Here is a 13,682-nt window from a genome sequence, read left to right as displayed (position 1 = left end):
TCATCAATTGATGAGTGATTCGGAGCAGATGTGCTGTTTTGGTTTTGATAAGCGTGTGGAGAAGTGTTGTTGTGGGGGTGTTGAGATGTCCTCTGTGTGAACTGCTGGTGAGCTGCATTGTTGTTGGAGTTGTAACGTCTCTGGTCTTGGTTTTGATCTTGCTCACTTCCCCACCCAAAGTTTGGGTGGTTTCTCCATCCAGGGTTGTAGGTCTTGGAGTATGGATCATAGTTTTTCCTTGGTGAATTCCCAATGTAGTTGGCTTGCTCCTGACTACCCTCTGCTTCTTCATTCACTCCTTCTTGGGTTGTTGATGAAGTGGAGATTGCTGCTACTTGGTTCCTCTCCATCTTCTTGGTGAGGTCAGCCAGTTGCTGGGTAATGAGCTTGTTTTGGGCCAACAGAGCATCTACATTGTTTAGCTCCATTACTCCTCTTGTGTTCCCTCTTTCGGAAGCATAGAAGTAGTCGTTCTCTGCTACTGTTTCAATAACATCTATGGCTTCCTCAATAGTCTTCTTCTTGTTCAAAGATCCTCCGGATGAATGGTCTACGGCCTTCTTTGACTCATAAGAGAGCCCTGGTATGCGAAATTGCTACTCGGGTTGTGAATTGTTGTTCGAAATTGATTCCCTAGCAATGGCACCAAAAATGGATGCACAGAACCATGGTCTAAACATATCTTCACAACTTCGCATAACTAACCAGCAAGTGCACTGGGTCGTCCAAGTAATACCTTACGTGAGTAAGGGTCGAATCCCACGGAGATTGTCGGTATGAAGCAAGCTATGGTCACCTTGTAAATCTCAGTCAGGCGGATATCAAATGGTTATGGAGTTTTCGAAAATAATATAATAAAATAGGGATAGAAATACTTATGTAATTTATTGGTGAGAATTTCAGATAAACGAATGGAGATGCTTTCGTTCCTCTGAACCTCTGCTTTCCTGCTATCTTCATCCAATCAGTCTTACTCCTTTCCATGGCTGGCTTTATGTGATACATCACCATTGTCAATGGCTACTTTCGGTCATCTCTCAGGAAAATGATCCAATGCCCTGTCACGGCACGGCTAATCGTCTGGAGGCATCACCCTTGTCAATGGCTTCATCTTATCCTCTCAGTGAAAATGGTCAACGCACCCTGTCACGGCACGGCTATTCATCTGTCGGTTCTCGATCATGCTGGAATAGGATTTACTATCCTTTTGCGTCTGTCACTAACGCCCTGCAATCGCGAGTTTGGAGCTCGTCACAGTCATTCATTCAATGAATCCTACTCGGAATACCACAGACAAGGTTTAGACTTTCCGGATTCTCTTGAATGCCGCCATCATTCTAGCTTACACCACGAAGATTCTGGTTAGGAGATCTAAGAGATACTCATTCAGCCTAAGGTAGAACGGAAGTGGTTGTCAGGCACGCGTTCATAGGGAATGATGATGATTATCACGTTCATCACATTCAGATTGAAGTACGAATGAATATTTTAGAAGCGAAACAAGATGAATTGAATAGAAAACAGTAGTACTTTGCATTAATCTTTGAGGAACAGCAGAGCTCCACACCTTAATCTATGGAGTGTAGAAACTCTACCGTTAAAAATACATAAGTGAAAGTCCAGGCATGGCTGAGAGGCCAGCCCTCAAATGTGATCTAAGATAGCATACAACTGATCAAAGATACCTGATACAATAGTAAAAGGTCCTATTTATAATAAACTAGCTACTAGGGTTTACAAAAGTAAGTAATTGATGCATAAATCCACTTTCGGGGCCCACTTGGTGTGTGCTTGGGCTGAGCTTTGAGTGTTGCACGTGTAGAGGTCCTTCTTGGAGTTGAACGCCAGCTTTTGTGCCAGTTTGGGCGTTCAACTCTGGTTTTGGCTCCTTTTCTGGCGCTGGACGCCAGGTTTGGGTAGAAATCTGGCGTTGAACGCCAGTTTGCATCGTCTATTCTTGGCCAAAGTATGGACTATTATATATTCCTGGAAAGCCCTAAATATCTACTTTCCAACGCAATTGGAAGCGCACCATTTCGAGTTTTGTAGCTCCAGAAAATCCACTTTGAGTGCAGGGAGGTCAGAATCCAACAACATCAGCAGTCCTTCTTCAACCTCTGAATCTGATTTTTGCTCAAGTCCCTCAATTTCAGCCAGAAAATACCTGAAATCATAGAGAAACACACAAACTTATAGTAAAGTCCAGAAATGTGAATTTAACATAAAAACTAATGAGAACATCCCTAAAAGTAACTAGATCCTACTAAAAACATACTAAAAACAATGCCAAAAAGCGTATAAATTATCCGCTCATCACAACACCAAACTTAAATTGTTGCTTGTACCTAAGCAACTGAAAATCAAATAGGATAAAAAGAAGAGAATATACTATAAATTCCAAACTATCAATAAAACATAGCTCCAATCAAATGAGCGGGACTTGTAGCTTTTTGCCTCTTGAATAGTTTTGACATCTCACTTTATCCATTGAAGTTCAGAATGATTGGCTTCTATAGGAACTCAGAGTTTAGATAGTGTTATTGACTCTCCTAGTTCAGTATGATGATTCTTGAACACAGCTATTTTATGAGTCTTGGCCGTGGCCCTAAGCACTTTGTTTTCCAATATTACCACCGGATACATAAATGTCACAGACACATAATTGGGTGAACCTTTTCAGATTGTGACTCAGCTTTGCTAAAGTCCCCAATTAGAGGTGTCCAGGGTTCTTAAGCACACTCTTTTTTTTGCTTTGGACCTTGACTTTAACCGCTCAGTCTCAAGTTTTCACTTGACACCTACACGCCACAAGCACATGGTTAGGGACAGCTTGGTTTAGCCGCTTAGACCAGGATTTTATTCCTTTAGGCCCTCCTATCCACTGATGCTCAAAGCCTTGGGATCCTTTTTATTTGCCCTTGCCTTTTGGTTTTAAGGGTTATTGGCTTTTTTCTCTTGCCTCTTGGTTTTAAGAGCTTTGGCTTTTTCTGCTTGCTTTTTCTTTCTATTTTTTTTCGCCCCCCTTTTTTTTTCTGCAAGCTTTGTTCTTTGCTGCTTTTTCTTGCTTCAAGAATCATTTTTATGATTTTTCAGATTATCAAATAACATGTTTCCTAGTCATCAATCTTTCAAGAGCCAACATATTTAACATTCTTAAACAACAACTTCAAAAGACATATGCACTGTTCAAGCATACATTCAGAAAACAAGAAGCATTGTCACCACATCAATATAATTAAACTAAGTTCAGGGATAAATTCGAAACTCATGTACTTCTTGTTCTTTTGAATTAAAACATTTTTCATTTAAGAGAGGTGATGGATTCATAGGACATTCATAACTTTAAGACAAAGTTACTAACTACTAATGATCATGTAATGAAGACACAAACATAGATAAGCACATAACATAGAAAACGAAAAAAACAGAGAATAAGAACAAGGAATGAGTCCACCTTAGTGATGGTAGCGTTTCCTTCTTGAGAAACCAATGATGTCCTTGAGCTCTTTTATGTCTCTTCCTTGTCTTTGTTGCTCCTCCTTCATTGCTTTTTGATTTTCTCTAATTTCATGAAGGATGATGGAGTGCTCTTGATGTTCCACCCTTAGTTGCTTCCAATAATTATGTGGAAGAAAATGTATCCCCTAAGGTATCTCAGGGATCTCTTGATTTGTAGTCAAATGTTCTACCACTGAGCTATAGACCCTTGATGGAGGCTTTTGTCTTTCCTTTCCTCTTTCTAGAGGTTTCTCTGGCCTTAGGTGCCATCAATGATTATGGAAAAACAAAAAAGCTATGCTTTTACCACACCAAACTTAGAATATTGCTCGTCCTCGAGCAAAAGAAGAAAGAAGAATGGAAGAAGAAGAAGATATGGAGGAGATGGAGGGATGTGTGTATGGATGTGAGTGGTGAATGGAAAACAGAAGGGATGATTTTGAATGGAGAGAGAGGGTGAGGTGGGTGGGGATCCTGTGGGATTCACAGATCCTGAGATGATCCTGTGGTGTCCACAGATCTTGAGGTGATCCTGTGGTGTCCACAGATCCGGAGGTGTCAAGGATTTACATCCCTGCACCCATTAGGCATGTAAAATGCCCTTGCACACAACTCTGGGCGTTCAGCGCCAGGTTGGTGCCCATTTTGGGCGTTCAATGCCCATTTGCTGCCATTTCTGGCGTTGAACGCCAGAACCATGCTTGTTCTGGGCATTCAGCGCCAGGATGTTGCCTATTTTGGGCGTTCAGCGCCAGAACCATGCTCTGTTCTGGCGTTGAACGCCAGGCAGGTTCTTCCTCCAGGGTGTGATTTTTCTTCTGCTGTTTTTGATTCCGTTTTTGATTTTTTTGTTTATTTTGTGACTCCACATGATCATGAACCTATAAAGACATATAACTAAGAAAAATATTGTTAGATAAATAAAAATTGGGTTGCCTCCCAACAAGCGCTTCTTTAATGTCAATAGCTTGACAGTGGGCTCTCATGGAGCCTCACAGATGTTCAGAGCATTGTTGAGACTCTCCAACACCAAACTTAGAGTTTGGATACGGGAGTTCAATACCAAACTTAGAGTTTGGTTGTGGCCTCCCAACACCAAACTTAGAGTTTGACTGTGGGGGCTTTGTTTGACTCTGCTTTGAGAGAAGCTTTTTATGCTTCCTCTCCATGGATGCAGAGAGAGATCTTTGAGTTGTAAATACAAGGTTGTCCTCATTTATTTGAAGGATCAATTCTCCTCTGTCCACATCAATCACAGCTCTTGCTATGGCTAGGAAAGGTCTTCCTAGGATGATGGATTCATCATCTTCCTTTCCAGTATCCAAGACTATGAAATCAGCAGGGATGTAAAGGCCTTCAACCTTTACTAACACATCCTCTACTTGTCCATAAGCCTGTTTTCTTGAATTATCTGCCATCTCTAATGAGATTCTAGCAGCTTGTACCCCATAAATTCCCAGTTTCTCTATTACAGAGAGGGGCATGAGGTTTGTTCCTGAACCAAGGTCACACAGAGCCTTAAAGATCATGGTACCTATGGTACAAGGTATTATGAACCTTCCAGGATCCTGTCTCTTCTGAGGCAATGTCAGTTGATCCAGATCACTTAGTTCATTGATGAACAAGGGAGGTTTATCTTCCCAAGTCTCAATACCAAATAATTTAGCATTCAGCTTCATGATTGCACCAAGTAACTTGGCAGTTTACTCTTCAGTGACATCCTCATTCTCTTCAGAAGAGGAATACTCATCAGAGCTCATGAAGGGCATAAGGAGGTTCAATGGAATCTCTATGGTCTCTAGATGAGCCTCAGAGTCCTTTGGTTCCTCAGAGGGAAGCTCCTTATTGATCACTGGACGTCCCAGGAGGTCTTCCTCCTTGGGATTCACGTCCTCCTCTCCCTCATTGGGTTCGGCCATTTTGGTTATGTCAATGGCCTTGCACTCTCCTTTTGGATTCTCTTCTGTATTGCTTGGGAGAGTACTAGGAGGGATTTCAGTGATCCTTTTACTCAGCTGGCCCACTTGTGCTTCCAAATTTCTAATGGAAGATCTTGTTTCATTCATGAAACTTACAGTGGCCTTGGATAGATCAGAGACTAGATTTGATAAATTAAAAGTATTTTGTTCAGAGTTCTCTGTCTGTTGCTGAGTGGATGATGGAAAAGGCTTGCTATTGCTAAACCTGTTTCTTCCACCATTATTAAAGCCTTATTGTGGCTTTTGTTGATCCTTCCATAAGAAATTTGGATGATTTCTCCATGATGAGCTATAGGTGTTTCCATAAGGTTCACCTAAGTAATTTACCTCTGCTATTGCAGGGCTCTCAGGATCATAGGCTTCTTCTTCAGAAGATGCCTCTTGAGTACTGTTGGATGCAGCTTGCATTCCATTCAGACTCTGAGAGATCATATTGACTTGCTGAGTCAATATTTTATTCTGAGCCAATATGGCATTCAGAGTATCAATCTCAAGAACTCCCTTCTTCATAGGCGTCCCATTACTCACAGGATTCCTCTCAGAAGTGTACATGAACTGGTTATTAGCAACCATGTCAATGAGTTCTTGAGCTTCTGCAGGCATTTTCTTTAGGTGAATGGATCCACCTGCAGAAGTATCCAATGACATTTTAGCTAAGTCAGACAGACCATCATAGAAGATATCCAGGATGGTCCATTCTGAAAGCATGTCAGTTGGACACTTTTTGGTCAGTCCTTTGTATCTCTCCCAAGCTTCATAGAGGGATTCACCTCCCTTCTGTCTAAAGGTCTGAACGTCCACTCTAATCTTACTAAGCTTTTGAGGAGGAAAGAACTTGGCTAAGAAAGCCTTGACCAGCTTATCCCACGAGTTCAGGCTATCCTTAGGTTGAGAATCCAACCAGAGTCTAGCTCTGTCTCTTATAGCAAAAGGGAAAAGCATGAGCCTGTAGACTTCAGGATCTACTCCATTAGTCTTAACAGTATCACAGATCTGCAAGAATTCAGTTAAGAACTGAAAAGGATCTTCAGATGGAAATCCATGAAATTTGCAGTTCTGCTGCATCAGAGAAACTAGCTGAGGTTTCAGCTCAAAATTGTTTGCTCCCATGGTAGGAATGGAGATGCTCCTTCCATGTAAATTGGAATTAGGTGCAGTAAAGTCACCAAGCATTCTCCTTGCATTATTATTATTTTTATCTGCCATCTCCTTTTCCTGTTTGATAATTTTTGACAGGTGCTTACTGGTTTGTTGTAATTCAACTTCTCTTAGTTTCCTCTTCAGAGTCCTTTCAGGTTCTGGATCTGCTTTAACAAGAATATTCTTGTCCTTGCTCCTGCTCATATGACAAAGAAGAGGGCACAGAAAAATAATAATAATAGAGATCCTCTTTTTTTTTTGTGAGTGAGGGAGAGATGTTAGTAGATGAATAAACAAATAGAAGGAGATGAGAGAGAGAGAGAATTTTCGAAAATAGTTTTTGAAAAAGAGTTAGTGATTTTCGAAAATAGTTTTTGAAAAAGGTTAGTAATTTTTTTCGAAAATTCAAAATAAAAATAAAATAATTGGTTAATTAAAAAGAAATTTTGAAAAAGGGGGAAGATATTTTCGAAAATAGAGAGAGAGAGTTAGTTAGGTGGTTTTGAAAAAGATAGGAAACAAACAAAAAGTTAGTTAGTTAGTTGAAACAAATTTTGAAAAGATAAGAAGTTAGGAGGTTAGAAAAGATATTTTGAAATAAAATTTTTGAAAAAGATAAGATGAGAAGATATTTTTGAAAAGAGATGATAGAAATTAGTTTTTGAAAAAGATTTGATTTTTAAAATCTCAATTAATGACTTGATTCACAAGAAATCACAAGATATGATTCTAGAACTTTAAAGTTTGAATCTTTCTTAACAAGCAAGTAACAAACTTGAAATTTTTGAATCAAAACATTAATTGATGATGTTATTTTCGAAAATTATGAGATAAAATTAAGAAAAAGATTTTTGAAAAACATTTTTATAATTTTCAAAAATAACTAAAAAAATTTGAAAAAGATTTGATTTTTGAAAAAGATTTTTGAAAAAGATGAGATTTTTAAATTGAAAATTTGATTTGACTCATGAAAACAACTAGATTTTTAAAAATTTTTGAAAGAATCAAATCTAATTTTCAAAATTTTAAGAGAGAAAAAGGGAAGGATATTTTTTTTTTATTTTTGAATTTTTAATGATGAGAGAGAAAAAATTAAAAACATAATTTTCATGTTTTTCTCTTTTCTTATTGGATCAAAACAAGGAATGCATGCAAGAATGCTATGAATGTCAAGATGAACACCAAGAACACTATGAAGATCATGATGAACATCAAGAACACATTTTTGAAAAATTTTTAATGCAAAGAAAACATGCAAGACACCAAACTTAGAATTCTTTAATGCTTAGACACTAAGAATTCAAGAATGCATATGAAAAACAAGAAAAGACACAAAACATGCAAATGCAAAGATCAAACAAGAAGACTTACCAAGAACAACTTGAAGATCATGAAGAACACTATGAATGCATGAAAATTTTCGAAAAATGCAAGATGCACATGCAATTGACACCAAACTTATAACATGACTCAAGACTCAAACAAGAAACACAAAATATTTTTGATTTTTATGATTTTATGATTTTTTTGGCTTTTTATTTTATATTTTTTGAAAAATTATTTTGAAAAAGAAAAATAAGGATTCCAAAATTTTAAAATGAATTCCAGGAATCTTGCCATGTTAGTCTTAAAGCTCCAATCAAAGGGTCAGGCATGGCTTAATAGCCAGCCAAGCTTTAATAAAAATATGAGTGTAATTCAGACATGACAAGCCTTACATGCCCTATCCAAAAGAATTGGACATGGCTCCATTGAGGTGATTAGTTGAAGACCAATCCCAAAGCAGTTTGGGTATGGCTTTACAGCCAGATAGGATTCAACATGATTCATGAAACACTAGAATTCATTCTTAAAAATTCTGAAGAAAAATATATTTTTGAAAACATTTTTAATTAATTTTTTCGAAAACAAAGGAAAATTTTTTGAAAGATTTTTGAAAGATTTTTGAAAACAAAACAAAAAGAAAATTACCTAATCTGAGCAACAAGATGAACCATCAGTTGTCCAAACTCGAACAATCCCCGGCAACGGCGCCAAAAACTTGGTATGCGAAATTGCTACTCGGGTTGTGAATTGTTGTTCGAAATTGATTCCCTGGAAATGGCACCAAAAACGGATGCACAGAACCATGGTCTAAACATATCTTCACAACTTCGCATAACTAACCAGCAAGTGCACTGGGTCGTCCAAGTAATACCTTACGTGAGTAAGGGTCAAATCCCACGGAGATTGTCGGTATGAAGCAAGCTATGGTCACCTTGTAAATCTCAGTCAGGCGGATATCAAATGGTTATAGAGTTTTCGAAAATAATATAATAAAATAGGGATAGAAATACTTATGTAATTTATTGGTGAGAATTTCAGATAAACGAATGGAGATGCTTTCGTTCCTCTGAACCTCTGCTTTCCTGCTATCTTCATCCAATCAGTCTTACTCCTTTCCATGGCTGGCTTTATGTGATACATCACCATTGTCAATGGCTACTTTCGGTCATCTCTCGGGAAAATGATCCAATGCCCTGTCACGGCACGGCTAATCGTCTGGAGGCATCACCCTTGTCAATGGCTTCATCTTATCCTCTCAGTGAAAATGGTCAACGCACCCTGTCACGGCACGGCTATTCATCTGTCGGTTCTCGATCATGCTGGAATAGGATTTACTATCCTTTTGCGTCTGTCACTAACGCCCTGCAATCGCGAGTTTGGAGCTCGTCACAGTCATTCATTCATTGAATCCTACTCGGAATACCACAGACAAGGTTTAGACTTTCCGGATTCTCTTGAATGCCGCCATCATTCTAGCTTACACCACGAAGATTCTGGTTAGGAGATCTAAGATATACTCATTCAGCCTAAGGTAGAACGGAAGTGGTTGTCAGGCACGCATTCATAGGGAATGATGATGATTGTCACGTTCATCACATTCAGATTGAAGTACGAATGAATATCTTAGAAGCGAAACAAGATGAATTGAATAGAAAACAGTAGTACTTTGCATTAATCTTTGAGGAACAGCAGAGCTCCACACCTTAATCTATGGAGTGTAGAAACTCTACCGTTAAAAATACATAAGTGAAAGTCCAGGCATGGCCGAGAGGCCAGCCCTCAAACGTGATCTAAGATAGGATACAACTGATCAAAGATACCTGATACAATAGTAAAAGGTCCTATTTATAATAAACTAGCTACTAGGGTTTACAAAAGTAAGTAATTGATGCATAAATCCACTTCTGGGGCCCACTTGGTGTGTGCTTGGGCTGAGCTTTGAGTGTTGCACGTGTAGAGATCCTTCTTGGTGTTGAACGCCAGCTTTTGTGCCAGTTTGGGCGTTCAACTCTGGTTTTGACTCCTTTTCTGGCGCTGGACGCCAGGTTTGGGTAGAAAGCTGGCGTTGAACGCCAGTTTGCGTCATCTATTCTTGGCCAAAGTATAGACTATTATATATTGCTGGAAAGCCCTAGATGTCTACTTTCCAACTCAATTGGAAGCGCGCCATTTCGAGTTCTGTAGCTCCAGAAAATCCACTTTGAGTGCAGGGAGGTCGGAATCCAACAGCATCAGTAGTCCTTCTTCAACCTCTGAATCTGATTTTTGCTCAAGTCCCTCAATTTCAGCCAGAAAATACCTGAAATCATAGAAAAACACACAAACTCATAGTAAAGTCCAGAAATGTGAATTTAACATAAAAACTAATGAAAACATCCCTAAAAGTAACTAGATCCTACTAAAAACATACTAAAAACAATGCCAAAAAGCGTATAAATTATCCGCTCATCAAGCCCTTCATAGAAAATGTGCAGCTGCACCCATTCGTTGAACATGTCAGGTGGACACCTCCTTGTTAAGTCCATGAACCTCTCCCATGCTTCATATAGAGTCTCACCATCTTGTTGCCTGAAAGTTTGGACCTCAGCTCTCAGCCTATTGATTCGTTGAGGAGGGTAAAATCTTGCTAAGAATTTGTTCACCACATCTTTCCAAGTTGTTAAGCTTTCCCTTGGGAAAGATTCCAGCCACTTGGCTGCTTTGTCCCTAAGTGAGAATGGAAACAAGAGCAGTCTATAGGTGTCAGGATGAACACCATTAGACTTCACTGTGTCACATATCCTCAGGAAGGTGGTTAGATGTTGATTGGGGTCTTCTTGAACACCTCCTCCAAACGAACAGTTGTTCTGAACAAGGGTGATGAGCTGTGGTTTATGTTCAAAGTTGTTGGCATGGATTGTCGGCTTTTGGATGCTACTTCCACAATTGCCTGGGTTTGGAATGATGTAAGAGCCCAAAACTCTTCTATCCTCCCCAGCATGATTTGCTCTACCTCCTCCCCCATGGTTGTGATCTTCTTCTTCATGATGGTTTTCCATGTTGTTTTCCATGTTTGGTTCAAAGAATTCCTCTTCTTCCTCAGCACCAACCACTTTCTTTCCTCTTGCCTCCCTCCTTAATCTAAGGAAGGTCCTCTCAGGTTCAGAATCGAAGGAAGTTGAAGCCCCGCTTCTTCTCCCTATCATACAACCATCAAGTGCAAGCATGAAAAGATAGGTGCAGAAAGTATTTGTGTCAGAATTACTGTTAGTTGTGGGTGATGCAATATATCAAACAGTTAGTGGGTTAGCAAACAGAATTGAAAATAACAAAGAAAAACAAAAGAGTAGAGGGGGAAGGGAAGAAGTTTAACTAAAACAGAAAGTAAATCACTCAAACAGAAAATGAAATTCACAAAATAAAAATGCTCAATCTAGTGATCTTTCAATTTAATCATTGTTGATGCACAATCAATCCCCGGCAACGGCGCCATAAACTTGATGTGCGGAAAACTTGTCTCGCAACAAATCTCCCTTCGGCAAGTGTACCGAATTTGTCGTCAAGTAAAAACTCACAATAGAGTGAGGTCGAATCCCACAGGAATTGATTGATCAAGCAACTTTAATTAGAAGAATGCTCTAGTTGAGCGAATCCAGAATTTGGGTCGAGAGTTGCAGAAAATAAAATGGCGGGAATGTAAATAACAGAAAAGTATATGCTAGAATTAAAGGATTGGAAGTGAATGACTGAAAATAAATTACAGAATTGTAAATGGGAATGGGAGATTTACTCATAAAAGTAAATGGCAGAAATTAAAGAGAATGGGTAAGATCAGAGATGGGAAGTTCATTGGGCTTAGGAGATGTTGTAATTCTCCGGATCAAGTTCATTTTCATCTCTTCCTCAATCAATGCACTCATTGATCTCATTGGCAATCTTAATTGATTGAATTACAATTTCTTGCAATTCAATCTCTCAAGTCTTGATCAATAGCCAATTCCTTGGTCAATTTCTCATGAGAAGAGATGAAGTATGGTCACTGATTATACCACATGCATTTCTCAAATCAAGTATTGAGAGGGTTATAGTCACATACCCATCCAAACCCAATTTGGTCCAGCATGAGAAAGCATTTCTAGCTTGATCTCTTCATTCCTCTTTCAAGGTTCAAAAGAGATCCAAGTTTGAATAGCTTCTTTTCCAAGATAACTACTCAATTGGATGAAGATCGAAAGCTTTCAAGTAAAATCAAGAGAAAAGATAGAAGAAGAATAATGAAAATTAGTATTGATCCATCAAATTACAACAGAGCTCCCTAACCCAATGAAAGGGGTTTAGTTGTTCATAGCTCTTGAAAATAAAAACAAAGATGGAGAATACATCATAAAACTAGAAAATGCAGAGAAAGTAAAATACAGAGAGTAGTTCTCTTTTTCCAGGTTCCAGAACTCCTTTAACAATTCAAAGCTACTCCTATATATACTACTTCTCTTAGCTTCTAGTTGGCTCTTCAAGTCTTGGGCCTTTGGATCTTGAGTTTGAAGCAGTTCTCTTCTTCATTTGGGCTTGGCTTTACTTGCAGAGAGAAAATGTGAAGTGGGCAGAGACTTTAGCTTAGGACGTTAGGGGTGTTAACGTTTAGTAAAAATATGAGTTCGAGAACGTTAGTGACAATCAACTTTCTCACTAACGTTACTAAGTAAAAGCCACGTTAACTTCAACGTTAGTGGCATAAATGTTGCCACTAACGTTGCCTCTAAGTCCTTTGCACACGTTATTGAGACTTAACATTTCCAATAACTTTGAAAGGCCCCCTTTCTTCCCACGTTAGAGCCCACGTTAACTTAGTTAACGTGGCTCTTTAACGTGGGCTTGCCATCCTTCGAGAACGTTAGTGACACTCAACATTGTCACTAACGTTCCAAGGTGCCCCTATGCCTCACGTTAGAGTCCACGTTAACTAGGTTAACGTGGCTTCTAACGTGGCCATGCTTAGCCATCCCCAACGTTAGTGACAATGTTGAGTGTCACTAACGTTGGCCATTCTTTCACTCATCAACGTTAGCTTCCACGTTAACTAAGTTAACGTGGCTCCTTGGGGGGTTGTGTGGTTGCTTCCAACGTTAGTGACAATGTTGGGTGTCACTAACGTTGTCGACCACTCTTGCTTCTTACGTTAGCTCCCACGTTAACCAAGTTAACGTGGGAGTTAACGTGGTATGTTTCTCCTTAGGCCAACATTAGTGACAATGTTGAATGTCACTAACGTTGGCGTTTCTTCCCCTTTCTAACGTTAGAGGCCACGTTAACAAAGTTAACGTGGACTCTAACGTGGCCACTTATGAGCATTTTCCAACGTTAGTGACAATGTTAAGTGTCACTAACGTTGGCTCAACTTCCCTTCTCCACGTTAGAGTTCACGTTAACTTAGGTAACGTGACTCTTAACGTGGTCAATGATGGCTTCGAGAGCGTTATTGGCAATCACTTTTCTCATTAACTTTGCAAGTTACCTCCCATTCCTTGCTTCCTTTGGTCCTGAAATCAAGCAATAGAGTGCATCAAAGTTCTAGTCCAAGTCATGGGTAATGCAGCATACAATCTGTCACTAAACTTATGCAAAATCCTCATGAAATAATGTAAAATGCACAATGTATGCTTGAATCATGGTGTAAGTGAATATCTACCCAAAACTAGCTTATTTCCTAAGGAAATGCATGAAACTAACCTAAAAATAGTAAAGAAAAGGTCAGTGAAACTG

General features: G+C 39.1%; 2 non-coding genes across 2 annotated transcripts; both read left to right on the top strand.

The window, feature by feature from the left end:
* The first annotated feature begins 6,178 nt into the window (after positions 1–6,178).
* Positions 6,179–6,287, top strand: LOC112739089 (small nucleolar RNA R71). The gene has a single exon (XR_003170029.1). It is a non-coding gene; the product is annotated as a small nucleolar RNA R71 (small nucleolar RNA).
* A 4,149-nt stretch (positions 6,288–10,436) lies between these two features.
* Positions 10,437–10,540, top strand: LOC112740085 (small nucleolar RNA R71). The gene has a single exon (XR_003171019.1). It is a non-coding gene; the product is annotated as a small nucleolar RNA R71 (small nucleolar RNA).
* Positions 10,541–13,682: the final 3,142 nt, after the last annotated feature.

This window comes from Arachis hypogaea, chromosome 13 (genome assembly GCF_003086295.3).
Source record: "Arachis hypogaea cultivar Tifrunner chromosome 13, arahy.Tifrunner.gnm2.J5K5, whole genome shotgun sequence".
Classification (NCBI taxonomy): Eukaryota; Viridiplantae; Streptophyta; class Magnoliopsida; order Fabales; family Fabaceae; genus Arachis; species Arachis hypogaea.
The sequence above is the reverse complement of the archived record's forward strand: the minus strand, read 5'-3'. Positions and strand labels throughout refer to the sequence as shown.